This window comes from Ailuropoda melanoleuca, chromosome 3, assembly GCF_002007445.2.
Source record: "Ailuropoda melanoleuca isolate Jingjing chromosome 3, ASM200744v2, whole genome shotgun sequence".
Classification (NCBI taxonomy): Eukaryota; Metazoa; Chordata; class Mammalia; order Carnivora; family Ursidae; genus Ailuropoda; species Ailuropoda melanoleuca.
The window spans coordinates 108,861,290-108,876,885 of record NC_048220.1 but is presented as its reverse complement, the minus strand read 5'-3'; the positions used below and the strand labels follow the sequence as shown (position 1 = coordinate 108,876,885).

The window sequence follows — 15,596 nt, the reverse complement described above, 5'->3', positions numbered from 1 at the left end:
TGTCTCGCGGGTGCCGTCCGCGAGTCCGCCTGCTCCCCCGTGCAGGTGGCCCGCCAACCGCCAGCCGTCCCGCGTGCGCTCCCGGAGCTCCCTTCTCAGTCTGCTGTCTCAAGCGTGCGGGTCCGCGGTCTGTCCGCTCCCCTGTGTAGGTGGCTACCGCTTCCCGGCGCCCTGACACGGCGGCTCCCTCCCCCTTCTGTTTAGCTTCCGATATCTGTGCGCGGTTTCATGGCTCCCCGCTTCATACCTCGATACTCAGCGCTGGATATGTTCATTTGTAGAGATCCAGATGTATCTTCCTGCATCTCAGGCTGATTCTGTGGATGTTCCTGCTGGTCTGGTACCTATCCAGCTCAACTCAGGGGACTGGCTGAAAAAGGGGTCCCCTACTCCTCCGCCATCTTAACCTCCTCCTTCCGTTAAATCCCTTCTTTTAGCTGTAAGACTTTGAGCAAGTTATTTAACTTCCATGTCCTCATCTTATAAAATGAAAACACCTTTTCGGATTTGTTTTGGAAGTTTATTGAGAATATCTACATTAAACAAGAAGAGATACAATATCTTATTTATTTCATCATTCAATGAAAGGTCTTTTCTTCCCTTCCCTCTCCCCCCATGTGGAGTTGTGTGAAGAGAGAAGCAAACTGGAATTAATGATTGTTATCCATAACTGAATCTGAAGTAATTTGGAATGTTATTCTGAGTCACATTTCTACTCAGACACTGAGTGCTAGGGGATCTTGGAGCAAAATATTGACCTTAGTTACAATGGTCTTAGGTTAATATATCACTTGTGTTTATTTGTGTATGTATGTGTATGTGTATTTAATAATTTTTGTTATGTAACTTGCCCTTTTCTAACAACCTATGGCATTTTTACTTAATCATCTTTGATATTACTGTCTCAGTACATAGTTTCTGACAATCAGTTGTGTAGATGTATTGATATATAATTATCATTTCAATGAGAAATTTCTTTAGTCTTTTATAACCTATTTTTAATGGGAATTTTAAACAGTATTATTCCAAAAAAGTTTCTAAAGGCCTTATTCATTTTATTATACATTAAATTCAGTCATTAAACTGTATGTAATTTAAAAACTTTACTGATTTTAACAGTAAAATATGTACATTGTAGAAATATCAACCTGGAAATGTAAAAGTACAAAGAAAATTAAAATTATCTTTAATTTCAGTCTTGGTGATATTTCTCCATTTTATATGAATATTTAAATACACCAACATTCAATGTATTTACATATAACACAAATCATGCTTTATAGTTTGAAGTCCTATTTTTTCATTTTATTTGCATTATATTGTGAATATCTTTAAAATTATTCAAAGGTATAACTGTAAATGGATATATAGTCTCCCATTGTATGGCTATACAATAATAACATCTATTGTTACACTTCCCATTATTTAAAATTTTTCACAATTATACACAATGCTAGAATGAATAACTTCATACCTAAGTCTAATCTTTGATAACATTTTTTTTTAGGATTGATTCTTTGAGTGGGATTACTAAATCTTGTATCTTTAATATTTCAAATATTTTTTGATACCTAAAGATAATTGATACAAAATAAATAAATCTAGTATCTTTAATACTTCAAATATTTTTTGATACCTAAAGATAATTCATACAGAATACTTCTAGAGGTTTTTACTAATTAACTCTATATAATTTTAGGATTATGCCTCTTCATAGCCTGTGCTGTTTTCCTAGCACGTGGTCCAGTTCTATGGATGCCTTTCAGACGCTGGTACATGGGTATAACAGATTCTACCTAATATGTCTAAGAATTAGAAAACAAGAAAAACACATAATACTTAAATGCATCGAAAGTACTTCAGAGTTTAGTACGTTCTGAGGATCAGCATTATGAAGTTAGCTATCATTGTACTATCAGTTTCTGAATATGCAAGTTGATGAGATTTCTGTCATAAATATACATATAAAATGCATAACAGTACTACTGGTATTACTATTATAATACATTTTAACAGAGTTTGTTATATATGAAATTCATATATGTTCATATGTTATATATGAAACATTCTCTGTATTTTATATGCCAGTCTATATTCTTTCTCATTCTTGTTACAGCACCTTTCCAGAGCACTGCAGGGTGATCATCCTTAAAAATTTCTATAGTACTTCTCTTTGTCATTTATTTGGTGAACTACATCATTATTGATTCTGATTTAATTTAGCTTTGTTGTAGTCAAAAACACACTCTGAATTCAGTTTTGAAATTTCTCGAGACTTTTTTTTTATGGCTCAGAGTGTGGCCTACCTTGATGAATGTTCCATGTACACTTGGAACTATATTCTATAATTTTCTATATTCTATACATTTCAGTTGAGTTTTAAGTTGGGTTAATAGTGTTCAAATTTTTTTCATCCTTCCTAATTTGTCTATATCTTCTGTCAGTTACTGAGAGTAGTGTTAACATTTCAACCTATAATTTGTGTGTTTCTTATGTTGGTCACTTTTTTGTTTCACTTATTTTGAAGCTCTACTATTAGATGTGTAAACATTGAAAAATGTTATGTGTACTTGATGAATTGATGTTTTTATCCCTTACGTAACGTTCCTCTTTTCCTGGTACTGATCCTTATTCTGGAGTCTGCTTTGATGATGCTAATGTAACTGCTCCCGTTTTCTTAGTTTTGCACGGTGTATCGTATTTCAGCCCTTTACTTTTAACCTGTTTGTGAGCTTATATTTCAAGTTTGTCTCTTGCACACGTAGGGATGCCTGGGTGGCTCAGTCGGTTAAGCATCTGCGTTAGGCTCAGGTCATGATCTTGGAGTCAAAGCCCTGCGTTGATCAAGCCCGGCGTTGGGCTCCCTGTTCAGCGGGGAGTTTGCTTCTCTCTCTGATTTCCCCATCACTTGTGCTCTCTCTCAAACAAAGAAATAAAGTCTTTAAAAATAAATAAAGATTAAGTTTGTCACTTGCATATGTATATATTTGGCTCTTGCTTTTATTTTACCTAGCTTGACAATCTCTGCCTTTTAATTCCCATGTGATTTCTCTTTTCTTTCTTTTTTTGTGGGGGAGGCAATTTCACCCATTTCTTTCATTCCAGTCCCCATCTCTGACAATCGCCAGTGACCATTTTACTTCTTCCTTTCCTGCTGGGATGCCTTTTATGTCTTTTTCTTGCCTAATTGCTCTGGCTAGGACTTCCAGTACTATGTTGAACAGAAGTGGCAAGAGTGGGCATCCTTGTCTTGTTTCTGATCTTAAAGGAAAAGCTTTCAGCTTTCCACCATTGAGTATGATGTTAGCTGTGGGCTTGTCACATGGCTTTTATTATGTTGAGATATATTCCCTCTATACTCACTTGTTGAGAGTTTTTAAATGCTTTTTTTGCATCTATTGAGTTGATCATACAACTTTAATCCTTCATTTTGTTGATGTAGTATATCTCTGTCAATGTGTAATCTCTGCCTTTTAATTCCCATCTGATTTCCCCACCTTTCCTTTTTCCTTTGTATTTTAGATTCAATACATTTTTAGAAACCTATTTTATCTCCTGTATCAATGTTTTATCTGTACCTCTTTTTTTTTTTAGTAGTTCCTTTAGGGATTACAATATGCATTCTTAAGTTTTTACATTCTGCATGAACTAGTAATATGTCACTTTACATGTAACATAACCTTGAAATACTGCCTCCATCTGTTACACTAGTCCTTTGTGTTAATGTTTACATACATCTTATTTCCAAATGTGTTACAGGCCTCATAGTAAATTATTAATATTGCTTTAAACAATCTTAGTATCTTTAAAGAAACTAAGAAACAAGGAGAAAAATCTTTTATATTTACCCACTAATTTACTATTTTTGATGTTCTTCATTCCTCCATATAGATACAGATGTCTATCTGGTATCTCTTTCAGTCTGAAGAACTTCATTTTAACACTTCTTATGGTGCAGATCTATTGGGACAAAATCTCTGAGCACTGTGTATCTGGAAATTCCTTCATTTTGCCTCTGCTTTTGAAAGACCATACTCAGGCTGCCATTACAAAATACCATAGACTGAGTGGTATATATAACAGAAATTTATTTTCTCATAGCTCTGGAGGCTAGAAGTCTAAGCTCCAAATGCCAGCTTGGTTGCTTTCTGGTTAGGACACTCTCCAAAGCTTGTAAATGGCTGCCTTCTTACCTTGTCCTCACGTGGCAGAGGGTAGGGGAAGGGGAGAAAGAAGAAGAGAGAATGCGAGTGAATGTGAGCATGTGGATGGACATGAGCAAACAGGTGCTCAGGTTTCTCTCCTTATTTGGGTACTAATCTCATCATAAGGACCTGACATCACTCATCTAACCCAAATTACTTCCTAAAGACCCATCATGTCTCCAAATACCATCATATTTGGGGTTAAGCCTTTAATACATGAATTTATGGGGCAAGGGGACACTGAATGTTATGGACGTTCTCCATAACAACCTTCTCATTATTCTTCTAGGTTGAAGGTTTTTATTTTAACACTTTAAAGATGCCATTCCATTTTCTTTCTTTTTTTTTTAATTGTGGTAGATATACATAACATTTTAGCCATTTTTAAGTGTACAATTCAGTGGCCTTAAGCTCATTTAAAATGTGCAACCATCACCTATCTATTACCAGAACTTTTTCGTGATCCCAAACAGAAACTCTGAACCTATTAAATAATAACTCTCCATGACCACTTCCCCACATCTCTGGTAACTTTTATTATACTATCTGTCTCTGCGAGTGGGCTTATCATTGGTTCTTCTTAATGAGTAGAATCATACAATATTTGTCAAAGGGGGGAAAGGTCTGCAGGGAGTGGAAGAGGGGTGCTGGGTCTCACACTCTGGAAGGTACCCAAAGTCCCCTTTCTGCTTTGGTTTCTCCCTTCACTGTTAATAAACCTTAAAGGAAACTGGTCTTGGTAGTCTTGTTGAAAATCAGTTGACCATATATGCAACAGTTTATTTGGAGGCTGTCTATTCTCTTTCCTTGGCCCATATCTGTCCTTATTACCACACTATTTCAAATACTACAGCTTTGTAGTAAGTTCTGAAATCAAAACATTTTCATCCTCCAACTTTGTTCTTTTTTTGTTTTGAAGCAGAAATTTCATATGAATTTTGTGATGAATTTTTCTGTTTCTGGAGAAAACATCACTGAGATTTTGATAGAGTTTGCATTGAATCTGTAGATTGTTTTGGGTAGTGCTATCATCTTATTAATAAAGTCTTCCAGTCCATGAATATGGCATGTTTTTCCATTTATTTATTTAAGATTTTATTTATTTATTTGACAGAGAGACAGCCAGCGAGAGAGGGAACATAAGCAGGGGGCGTGGGAGAGGAAGAAGCAGGCTCCCAGCGTAGGAGCCTGACTGGGGCTCGATCCCAGAATGCTGGGATCATGCCCTGAGCCAAAGGCAGGTGCTTAACGACTGAGCCACCCAGCTGTCCCTCCATTTATTTTTGTCTTCTTTAATTTATTTAAGCAGTGTTTTGTAGTTTTCAGTGTACATGTCTATCACCTTCTTGGTTAAATTTATTCCCAGGTATTTTATTCTTTTTGATACAATTGTAAATGGATTTTTTTCTTAATTTTCTTTTCATATTGTTTATTGGTAGCATTTAGAAACACAACTAAGTTTTGTATTTTTTTTTTTTAATCCTGCCACTTTGCTGGACTTGTATGTTAGCTCTAACAGGTTTTGAGGGTATATATGGAGTCCTATTAATTTGTGAACAGAGATAATTTTACTTCATTTCTAATTTGGATACCTTTTATCTTGATTGCTGCTCTTCAGAGCTCTGCTTCACAAATGTTTGTTACCTCACCAGCCCTAAACTCTGATTACCTTCTCTGCTTTGAGACCACTATGTTCTGCTTGGGCTTCACAGTTGTCTGCCATGCACTTCCAGGCATATAGCTGAGATAGTTAAGGACTACATCATGAATTCTTCTTTCAGGGATTACAGTATGATTCTGCCTACTATACAGTTGTCCAATATCTGAAAATTTGCTTAAAATAACTTTTCCAGTTTTGGGACGCCCTTGGCTCAGGTTGTGATCCCAGGGAATCGAGCCCCACATTGGGCTCCTCGCTCAACGGGGGAGCCTGCTTCTCCCTCTGCCTGCCACTCCCCCTGCTTGTGCTCTCGCACTCACTTGCTTTCTCTCTCTGGCAAACAATTGAATAAAAGCTTAAAAAAAAAAAATTTCCCAGTTTTATATGCAAGAGCAAGTCTGGTAACAATTACTCCATCATGTATAGCAGTGAAAGTCCATGTACTACATTGTGACAGTTCTTTTACAATAATGGCTTCGTTAATGAATTTTTTCCTTTTTTAGCCTACCTTTAACAATTTGTTCAGTTACTGATTCTCTCAATTCTTTCTTTAAAACATACTGACACCCCAACACACCACATACCGTGGCTTAATTTAGGTTTCATTTTATACTACCAGACTTCAGCTCTCAGTAATTGAGTCATATGCTTACCAAGACTCAGTTGTGTTTGTTTCCACAAGTTTCTATGCCAGTCTTACTTGAAATTGTAATTACATAATTTAATTGAATACTATAATCTGACTGCTATATAGGGGACAAAGAGTGCTTTTTTGTGACAGTTCTGTTGAATACTTTGAAAAGACAGTAATGGTGAATTTCTAATAAACAATTTCGATCAAATTAGGTGGAGGTGAAACAGTTATAAAAGATTGTCATGTAATGACAAATGTCTTTATTTTCTAACTTCACATTTAAGAAACCAAAACTATAAATTGCAGGTGACATATTTTCTTGGTAGCTTGTGGAAGAAACGACACTTGGAATTTAATCATTGGACCTATGCTCAAAGAAAATGCACTGGCCCTATTATCAGTTTATTAAAAGAATGTGCATATATGCTTTTTGAGTTACAACACAATGTTTAAGGGTGAATGTATATGTAGGCACACGTAAGCACATGTGCACATATGTATTTATTTTCTTAGGGGTCCCTGTCGTCACTAATACTGTCAGTTGACTATCATTTCCTAAGTCAGAAAGGAGACTTCTTTTGGGTACTTTCACTTTTATTCTTAGAGTAAATTAACAAGGAATTGTCTTACACAGTTTATGTGCCTCTTCACAATCTAGTTTGGCTTTCGCATCATTGCCTCTTGAATGTTGCTTTATTAAACCAGAAGCATTTATCTTTGGATTCATTATTTTCTGTTGTTTCCAGCTTCCTTTCCAGATTTAATTAATTTCATTTATTGCTTAAGACATCTCTTGATTTTAAGAAGTTTATTCACCTTCTATTCCTTTGCCTTGATATTTATTCAACAATTATTTCCTATTCTTTGCTGCTGTGGCTTTTGTAATAATTTTTAATGTATGTTGTATGTATGTCACCTTTTTAATTTGTTACCAGGGTATGAGGAGGACTATTTGATTAAAAAATAACAATTGGATCTTTACAAACTGCAGTATGTTATGTGAGTTCCAAGTATATTGTGGTTACACTTTTTTGTCCTTTAATTAATTAATTAATTAATTATTTTTGCCCTTTTATTTTAATAATATATTGTTATATTTTATTAACATATTTATTATTTTTAATAATATATAACAAATATTATATTATTAATGATATTAATATTTTATTAAATATTCTATAATATTAATATATAAATATTATTTATTATTAAATATTATTTAGAATATTATTTAAAAAGCTCCTACATGCTCAATATAGCTACATGACTTAGTGATTTAAAATCCAAAGTCTTCTGGAGCACTGAATTAAAAAGCAACAACAACAACAACAAAAAAAGAGTCTTTTTCATTATTAAAAAGTTGATCATTATTATTATAACTTTCTGCTTGTTAACTTAAAAAAATGTTAGTTTAATAACTCAGAATGCTTCAGTGAAGCATTTATTTGTGAAGTATGATTTTTTTAGTAACTTTCAATTGTTTCAAAGGTAATAGAAAACAAAGATTGTTTCAAGTGTTTTCTTATAAAAGTGATTTGAGTGTTCCAATGAATTTTCCTGATTTGAAGGAGAGAAGTTTATTTCTATATCATTTTTTAAAAATTGTAGCATTCTGAAAAAAGATTGTAGCATTCTGTCATAAAATAGCAGCTTAGTAGACTTGCTTTGGCTATGCCATATGTTAAATCATGTACTACAGAATAGAACTATGTACAGTACAAATCTGAAAATATTTGCCATCTTTGCACTATTATGTTGGGGACGAAGAATTTCTTCTGCCCTTCAAGGTCCTTCTAGATGAACTAAGAATCAAGTTGACATGAGACAGATTAATAGGAGAAAATCAAATTTAATAGGGTACACATGGCAATTCACATAGACATGGAATTCCAAAGACATAGAGCAATGTGATGCTTATATGAGCTAAGGAGAGGGTAGGAGTCTGAGGATACAAAGGGGAGAAAGACCATTAGCGGGAATATAAGAAGAGATGTTTAAAAAAAACCCAAAGTTCCCTCATTATATAGATAAAGTTCTTAGGTAAAGAGGAATCCATTAATAGCTCTCTTTCTGGTATAAGCAGGCAGTTAAGGGGGAAATAAAGAACTTTTCCTAAATCTGCTGAGTTTTAATTGCTTTTAGTTCAAAATAATGTTCATGCCAGATTGGCCTATCTTGAGGTGGCCTGCCATTGGTCCTTAAAATTACAAAGAGATTGTATATTTGTATGACATTCCAGTTATATTTTGGGCAGTTAATTAGATTTTAGGTGAGTGTTACCTTCTCATTCTGGTTTCTTCTGGTAGCTGCTCTTATAAAGTAACATAACATCATTTGGGGGTAATTTTGAGGAAATTTTGCTAATTTTTTGGTATGTTTTTATGAGTCAAACACCAAACTCATCCTCTCCTTTATACTTTTGTGTGAAAACACACACTAAATAAATTCAAGGCAATTAATATATACCTGTGTTTCTGTACCTTGAGAGAGTAAGTGGAGGTTGGCCTACCTTGTTGGTGGCAATATAAAATTTGATCACAATTTTGGAAAGTAATTTGATAACATTTCAGGGAGCATGAAAATTCTTAAAACCTTCGACTTTGTCAAGTCTGCCCTCAGTGACAATTAAAGGAATTAGTTTACTGGGATTTTCACTGTAGTATACTTGAAAGGTAATAATAATGAAATAATTTGATTTTTCAGTAATGAGGAATTGTTGCTGATTGATTTATCATAGCCACTAACTCAGGAAATAAATGGGTGAGTCCTCGTCCACTGCCTCAGTGAACTGCTCTGTCCCAGGGATTCCTGAGGGGGCTGGACAAATCAGAGCATGGCTCTGGCTGGGTTTGCCAACACTATTACTGAACAAACTTGTTGCAAGAGAAGCCAGTAACTCAAGAGACAAGGGTTTGGGAAAGAGAAAGGGAGAAGTTTAATTCAGGTGCCAGCAGCCTTTGGAAGTGGCAGGCCCAAGCCTTAACAGCCTACCTCTCTGCTGGCAAAATGGGAGAGTTTGGGGGTGGGGGTTCCATACAAGAAAGCAAGCAGAGAGTATACGATCCTGGGTAGCAGTCAGTATGTGTTTAGCCCACGATCCTATCTGGGCTGGGAAGGGGATGTGTGGGGTATGGTCTTCTAGGTATTCCCTTTGCTATCTGGGCTTTTCTGGTCTGGTGGGTGGAATGTTCCAGTCATTACAAAATGTCTTTGTCAGTGCTTCAAGAAAGTGCAATAAGAAATAAGCACAATGCATTTTAGTTAGAAAATGAGTTAAGTGGTCTTGTCTATTTCTGGTTAACTGTTGGTGTCTATAGTTTAGCAAGAGGGCTGACTGACACAATTGGCTCAGACAGTGTGACATATCAACTTCATAGATTTTTAATGAGGCCATTAAAACAAATATGAACACTGGGTAACTACATGTAAAAAAGGTAGTGAAGTGATACTTAAAAATAATCAATGCAAAATATTATAACTATGTAAAGTGGATATGTATATAGATAATTATTGGTAGGTAAAACAGTTAAGAAAACAGTTGCTAGGGTTTTAAGCGTACGGATATATTTTTATAAATTTCTCTTTAATACTGGTATTATGTTCACCAGTATCTTTAAAATCATAAGTATCCTGAAGGAATCACCTTCTTTGTCCCTCTTTGGTCAGGTATTTTCTGATACTTTTTCACCTTTAAAACCTAACACAATCCTTCCAAACAATTCTACGACATAGGCTCTATGATACAGTTTTTAAAGTAGGAAACTGACATACAGAGTTTAAACAGCTTGTCAGTACTGCACAGGTAACAAATGGTGGCTGGGGTTCCTCCAGATTTATCTGAGTTATACTTCCTTCCTCTTCACCAATATTGTATTTCACAGTATGATTATTTAGTTATTTCCCCACACATCACCCCCACCATGGGTGCACAAATTGTAACCTTATTCAGGAATAAAATTTTGTCTTTACATGCTCTGCAGCCTCTGGCATAATTAACTTGGCATAGTAGGATCTTTGATTTGGAGTTAAACAAATAAAGGTAAATTATATCTTATTCTATTTCATGAATGCCATAGGCTTACCAGTGTGTTTTCATACTTAATAAAACCAATTTAACATAATATTTTACTCAGTGTTTTTGATGTAGACAACAAATGGGATATTCAGCTCTTTTAAAAAGCTGCATTTTTCTCTCCAGACTTGAAGCAACTTATTGACTTTAATTATAAAACCCTTTGTTGTAATTTGATTACTAACTCAGTTTTCAAGGAAGATAGATTTTTTTGCATCTTAACGCTAGCTTCCTATTATTTATTCACGCTGTCCTTTTTAAAAAGTTCAGTATTAATTTTCATGAAGATAGAAATGATGTTTGTATTGTTTTGAGCATTGTGTCCAGTAACTGATACATAGGAGGTGCTGAAAAATATGTTGAGTAAATGAGATACATTCTTTTTATTGTCTGAGATGTTAGTCATCATTTTACCTCATTTAGTTGATTTTATAGATGGTGAATTAAGAAAAGTTTATTAATTTGCCCACAGTTGTAGGTTGGGATTCTTCTAACCCAGTTTGACTCAGCCCTTTGCTTTTAACCATTGGTCCTGCTCAGAAGATAATGAAAATAGGTTGAGATAGAGAAACGTCTCTAATTCTTAGTTTTTAACTTGTTTTATGATTTGCAGTCATTTGCATGTTACTATTTCTATCTTAACATTTTATTTAAAACTTAACTTTTGGTTTCATGATAGCCTTGCCCAGCACGCAAAATGTAATGTTACATTCCAACACTAGTTTCATCACCTGGTTGGATTCCCACATCAATGTATTTTTGCAATTTTTATTTGTATCTGAATTTTTATGGCCACTGACTTTTTGGAAGTGCTTAAAGTTCTTCCGTGATAAGTAAATACATTTGGTTATGCTGTCAACTCTATATTTTTCAAATTGTAAAATTTATTTTGTAAAATGTCCTTCATTATTTATGAGATCATTTAATGAGTTTCTTGTGCTAAGTATCTGTAGGGTACTTGAAAGGAAGTTTTTATTACAGATCTAAAATTGTTTTCTTTTTAAAATCTTTCATGGTTGAAGTAGAATATAAATGCAGTCTTCAAATTTAGATCAGTTTTAGCCCTGGAATAAATTTAAATACATAATTGGCAACTAAAAGCTTTCAGTAGAACAAGTTTCTATGACAATATTTGTACTTAATGTTCCAGTATGTGCTCTATTAAAACTTTTCAGTCTCGATCCATACATGCAATTTAGTGAACTTATTACCAAAAAGCCTGGTTAAAATTTTGGCTCTTCTGGATGTACTGGGAGATCTATCAAAAATTCCCCAAAGTCGTGAAAACCTTTTTCATTTATTTCTCTTTATGACAAGTGTAAACTATTAAGGTTAAGTGGGTGGGGCAACTGGAAGTAATTACTAAGGCCAGTGGCATTTTTGTGGTTTAATAAAGGCAGAAGCTAATTATTCAGTTTTTATTTAAGTGAAATGGTGCCAAAAAGGAGGTTCCTGCAGAGCAGCTGCACTCCTTCAGTGTTACCCTAATTTACCAAAGACACAACTGTCACAAACAAAACTTTTAAACTTGATATATAGCCACAAAAGTAAGGAGGCTTTTGTTTGGAGTGCATGCAGAAGAACTCCTTTATACAAATCAACCGGCAGATGACGGACAATGATGAAAATTTGATTCTTTGAAGTCATAATAGTCATTGAAATGTGTGAAATTCTGGTATTGAAAAGAGAGCGACCAGCAAGACTCTAAATCCTGGGTGGTTGCAAGAAGCTTGCTGGGAGGTTTTTCTGCATTTTGACACCAACTTCCCATTGCTTGTTCCCTGCTTCCTTTGTTTAAAAAAAAAAAAAGTTTAATTCACACAACATAAATGGGGACAGTTGATAACCGAATCATACAGTTTTTATATGGAAAACTAATATTTTATAATGGAAATTGGTATTTAAAAGAATAAAGTTCATTTACATATGCTGGCATGTACTTTCTTAATGATTTTTTGAATTCTTCCATCTAGCTAGACCTGTGAAATAGAAAGTCAGCTGTAAGCTCTTGCAGAATTTAAAACTGTGGAAGAGATGGTGCTGAAAGAGTGGAACTTCAGAATTATGATACGCATCTTTTCAGTAGCAAATATTTGATTGCCCTTCAGTCTACAAATCATTACTGTTTCTTAAAATCACATTAGTGTACCTAAGATGGTGTTTGTGAAACTTAAGATAGTGACATTCTTTAATATTTTTTATGCTTTAATCTGTTTAAAAATTAAAAGTTTTAAAATTCAGTAAATTAGTGTATATTATCCAAAGGGTAACTTGATTTATAGGTAATTATTAGCTGATGAGTCTTGAGTTTCTTCAAGTAAAAACTTGAAGCCTTCTTACTCATCCAATGTGATTTAGCTTTTTTGTAGTAATAGAAAATTATGAATTATTATTTATAAATATTTTACCAGTAAAGTGAGAAATCTGTAAAAGACAATATTGACATCTTCAAAGCATTTGTATCTTTTATAAGTGTTTTTTGTTTTTTTTTTTAAACCACAGGTGATCCATATTGCAATACCAAAGTAGAAATCTAGAGATAATGTCTTTGGTTCAATATAGTTTATTTTGCAGATGTTTTATTTATTTATTTGGAGGGCGAGCAAAGAATTCAAAACACAAGTAAAGATTTCAACATAGTGCCTCATAGTTCTTTTCAAGTATTACATTGTTTTAATGGAATCTTGGAGTGGGAACTTTTAGCCCATTGAAATGTGGCTTAAAGGACAGGTTCTTCTGTCACTAGCTGAAGCTGTGTGGATGAAATGATAACAATAGTGTTGTAATGCATTTTAAAAGTGTGAGAAATCAGTTTGTCTAGACTAAGAGTGTGCCTACAGGGACTAGGAATTTTAGAGCCTCTGTGCCCTTTAGGTGTCAAGTATGTGAGAGATGCCAAGCCTTTTCATCCCCAGTCTTTGGCAGCAACTCAACTCGGCTGCAGTACCTTACATGTCTTCTGTGGGCAAAAACAGGGATTCTGTGTCAGGACAACTTAGGCTTCAAAATTGAGGAACTTATTTGTGCCAGTGCCAACTTTAAATTGGGGAATGATATCAATAAATAAAAAAATGCCATTCTTTCAGAAGCCATGGAAGCACTGATAGATAGTTGTCCAGAATAAAAAGAGCTTAGCAACATTTTATAGCCACTTAAGAGAGATTTTCCATCCTAGGAAAAAAAAAAATCATTGTCCTTTTTTATGTTGATAGTACAAATCGAGAAATTCTATTTCCTTTTTAAAAAGTTTTATTGTTTTTTTCTTATTTTGGCATATATACATCACAGTATAGGAGGTTATAAAGAAAAAGTAAATGTTTCCTATAATCTCATCTTCCTGAGCTAATTAGTGTTGAGTTTAATATGTTTCCTTTCCTGTAAGTCTTAAAGAGTAGCTAACTTATAGCTTTAGTTTTTATGAACTCACTATAGAAGGTTTGCTGTGGAATTTGGAAATGATGCCTCACCCTGTAATTTTGTAACACACTTACATTGTTTATATCCCACTTCAACTCTAGCTGAGGAAATATGACTTTAATATAAAGATACATAATATTAAATAATAAATTAATGTGACAGATTTTTGAGGACTTCCCAGGAGTCTCTCTTTCAGCTCTTGAGTAGAGAAATACACTTCAGAAAGTCATCAAATATAATCATACTTGAAATTTCTTTGAAATTGAACTTGACAATTAAAGTTTACCAGTTAAAACTTACATTCATACGTTTAAAAATTATGAACCAGTTGCCCTTATTTTGCTTGTATTTTATCCTGTATGCAAAGAAACTTTTAAAATGTAGGTACATACTAGAAGTGCATATTTGTATAAATATTTATATGGATTATTTTGGTAGTTTCTCCGAACAGACAAGCTGTGACAAAGTAACCACACCTCATTAATTATTGGTGCAGATGGAAAGGTATTGTGTTAAGCAGAAGATTGGATGCCAGCTAAAATAACTTTAAACATTTTTTAAAAATCTGTGAGTAGGAAGATGAGTGCAGTCAGAAATACACTTAGTATTTTCCCAGTACACATTGCAGTACCAAGTATTAACACTAATTACTTGGCCCATAGCATTGTTTAGAGTGGAACTATAAACAAACATTAGTCTTCTTTAGCGGATATGTTACAATGAAACTGAAATTCACAAAATTTTCTGTTTTTCACAAATTTGGTATCATTTTCATATTAACTGTGTTGTTTTTAACCAGTTATTTAAGTAAGCGAACCATGATGTTATTATGCTTCATTATAAGAATATGGTTAACGCTGCTATGATCTTTCTTTGATCAAATAAAGTATTTCTGCCATTACTGAATGGAGACCTAAACTCTGAATTACTTTACTGTTTTGTGTCCTGATTGCTACTATATTTGATAAACAGGTCTAATCTGGGGCATCAAAATTACATGCATTTATCATTTGAGCATTTGTTACTGGATAAAATTATTTTAAAAAGAGTCAAGAAAGTTACCATTGTTTTCATTTCACATTTCTGCAAAAATTGTGTGACTTTTTTGGCTTACTTTTTCAGAATAGATTTGATGTATTATTTTCTTTTCAGTAGATTTCACCAAAGGGAAATAAAATCCTAATTAAAGTTGTTAATTGGTTTTGTTTACCAAAAGGCTTAGGCCTTCCTCTAAAGGAAATGCGTTGTAAGCAGTTTGACACAGAAATCACTGGTAATAGATTTTTTCCTATTTAAAAGTTATGAATTTTTTATATCTCCTTACTTTTAATATCCATTCACATTTTTTCTCTGCTTACTAGTTACACCAGCTCAAGAAATAAGAATCTACTGATGACAGGCTCTTCTACCAGCAGACTCTTCAGAAATTACCAATGCTTTGTTGGACAGAAGGGACCTAAATTTTTTTCATGAACCTTTTCCCACTATCCTAACACTCCTCCCAATATACCTTTTCCGGATATCAAAATAACAATTTATAGGGTAAAAGAGTAGTGAAGTCAGAAAGCTAAAAACCCCAGGGGCGCCTGGGTGGTGCAGTTGTTAAGC

General features: G+C 34.0%; 1 protein-coding gene across 1 annotated transcript in view; it reads left to right on the top strand.

The window, feature by feature from the left end:
• NDUFS4 (NADH:ubiquinone oxidoreductase subunit S4) overlaps positions 1-15,596 on the top strand; it is a 116,109-nt gene that overhangs the window by 66,342 nt on the left and 34,171 nt on the right. The gene's annotated exons all lie outside the window — the stretch shown is intronic.